This window comes from Panthera onca, chromosome B3 (assembly GCF_046562875.1).
Source record: "Panthera onca isolate mPanOnc1 chromosome B3, mPanOnc1 haplotype 2, whole genome shotgun sequence".
NCBI lineage: Eukaryota > Metazoa > Chordata > Mammalia > Carnivora > Felidae > Panthera > Panthera onca.
Genome location: NC_138344.1, coordinates 47,530,163 through 47,532,613, shown reverse-complemented (window position 1 = coordinate 47,532,613; position 2,451 = coordinate 47,530,163). Strand labels below are relative to the sequence as shown.

Genomic DNA, 2,451 nt, shown 5'->3' with positions numbered 1-2,451 from the left:
GCACAGACATGAGAGAATGTCTGAGATTGAAGGAATTAGCATAGCTTTACTACAGTATAAATTTTATGAAGACCACTTAGCACCCAGCACAGAACTCTGCATCTACAGAGTTAGTCTCAACACATGTGTATTAAATTTAATTGAAATGACCAGATTGTAGGCTGAAAGTCAAATGGCTTCCTTTTGCAGAATCTTCTGTTTAGAGAATGCTTTTCAACCACCACCCCCCCTCCCCCCGCAAACAAAACCTTCAATGTTTTCATCTGTTAACTAAGTTTATTTTTATAATATACTTTGAGACAGGCAGCAGTAAGAATAGTTTTAACTTACCAGGAGGAAACGAAGACACAAAGAGATGATCTGACTTGGCCACAGTCCCAGAGGGCATCCGTGGCAGAGCTAGGATGGTCTCTAAGTCCCTGGGGGCTCTCAAGCCATTGTTCAGATGTCCCTGTATGTAATTGTTTTGATAGCAATTTCCCTGGTTCTCTCTCACTTGCCTGCTAATCACGCATGTCAATCACATTCAGGACGGCCATGGGCCTAAGGGTCAGCCACAGTCTCAGGAGGACATAATTCGAACGGAAAAACAAGACATAATAGAGCACTTTCTCCTTCAAGCATGTATGTCAATTGTGGCCTCATAAGTCTGACAGTGTGTGCAGGAACAGTGTCGCTTTTTTTTTTTTTTTTTTTTCCCTTCCCGATGGAGAAAGGATGTAGCGAGTGCTCTGACCACAACAGAAAACCCAATGAGAAATTCACCAGTTTAAGATCTTCTTACTGGATAACACTCAAGGATATTGCAAGAGTTCTCCACCCACTCTCTAAAGAGTCAGGAGGGAGGTCCTCTTTCTTCCTCCTCAGTGAGTCTCTGAAGCTTCACTCCATCTGTTAGGCAAGCCTGGACGGTGGAGCGGTAGTGTAAACCTTGACACAGATGCTAATTACCCTTCCCCTACAGACCACTTGGCCCTCTTTCCTCATTTCACTTTCACTTTAGAGAGCAGCATCTGCGGCCCAGAAGACAGGGTCCAGGCCTGGACCTGGGAGAAGGCCCTGAGGAGACGCGCGCGTGCGGCCAACAGGGAGGGGTGGGAAGGGGAGCGTGCGCGGGGCGAAGGCTGCTCGCGTGAGGCGTGGACCCTGGAATGTGCGTGTGCGCGGCCCTCGAGCACCGCCCGCGCAGCGCCGATTGGCCGGGGGTGCGCGGCGGGGGAAGCCCTTGGCTAATCTCCTGCCACTCAGCCCGGTCTACGTCGGCGCCGGGGCCGCAGCGCGGCTCGCGGAAGGACAAATAGTCCCCGCGGCGGCGCCGCGCGCCCCTCCTCGGCTTCGCTCACCCCGCCCGGGAGGCCCCGGCAGGCGGGGGAGGGGTGGCCTCTGCGGCTGCTCGACCCCCTCTCCCCTCTTCGCGGCCTGATGAGTGGATTGCGCTCCCTTGGGAAAAGTAATTGGATTCCCGACTCCCTGCAGCCGGGATCAGCGGAAATCGGAGGCTGAGCCTGCAGGTTGCGGGGGGGCGGGGGGGTTGGGAGAAGAGGAGAGGTCGAGGAGCAGCTGCTTGGGAAGGAAAGTTGGTGAAAGCAGCACTTTGCACTGACGTGTTAAGGCGTGCTTGTTTCTCTACAGGCCTCGATAGAAAGCTGGGTGGTAAAGAAGGATCAACGGAGATTACCCCGGTGTCCTTTTCTACCTGGCATGTGACTTTTGCCCCTCCATGGTGTCAGCATTCTGAAATTCACCTGGTTGCTGATCTCCGGGAAGAGAAGTAATTTGGAACGTTTGAGTCTTTGAGCCACCACCACCTCGTTTTTCTCTCAGAGCTCTACTTGGAGCTCAGGCGGAGAAAGAACATCGCCCAATCTGGGATTGGAGATACTTCTTGTTAACGGGGTAACTCAGTAGAATATGCCATTCTCACCAGAATCATCCAGGAAAGAATCTTAGGTCCTTGTCTTAGCGGTAGTGAACTTCCCTAAATTTTCTCCTTAGGGGAGATGATGCCGAAGAGGGAGCCTTAAGCAGAGTTTTTGGCTAAAATGATAGGAATGTGCTAGGAATTTAAGTGACTAATTCATCCTCCTTGTGATTTTTTTTTCCCATCTAATTTACTGTATTCCACTCATTAATTCATCAAACACGCTTTTATTGGGGGCTTTCCATGTGCCATGCTCTGTTGTACTTACCAGGGATACAGCAGTGAATAAAACAAGTCCCGAACTCATGGAATCTCTTTACAGTTCCTCCAGTGGGGGAGACGACAAGACATGTACAAACATATAGAGTATAATGTCATGCAGTGATAAATGCCACGAGGACAAAGCAGGGTAGAAGGATGCAGATGACAGTAGTGTGGGGTTTTTTTTATACTTAAGGTAAATTGATCTAGAAAGTCCTCTTTGATGAAGTTATGTTCAAACCGTGGTCTGAATGAAATGAGGGACAAAG

At 49.9% G+C, this 2,451-nt stretch overlaps 1 long non-coding RNA gene across 1 annotated transcript; it reads left to right on the top strand.

The window, feature by feature from the left end:
* Positions 1 to 1,152: 1,152 nt before the first annotated feature.
* Positions 1,153 to 2,227, top strand: LOC132669063 (uncharacterized). Its single transcript, XR_009605972.2, has 2 exons — positions 1,153 to 1,511; positions 1,633 to 2,227. It is a non-coding gene; the product is annotated as an uncharacterized LOC132669063 (long non-coding RNA).
* The last annotated feature ends 224 nt before the right edge of the window (positions 2,228 to 2,451 follow it).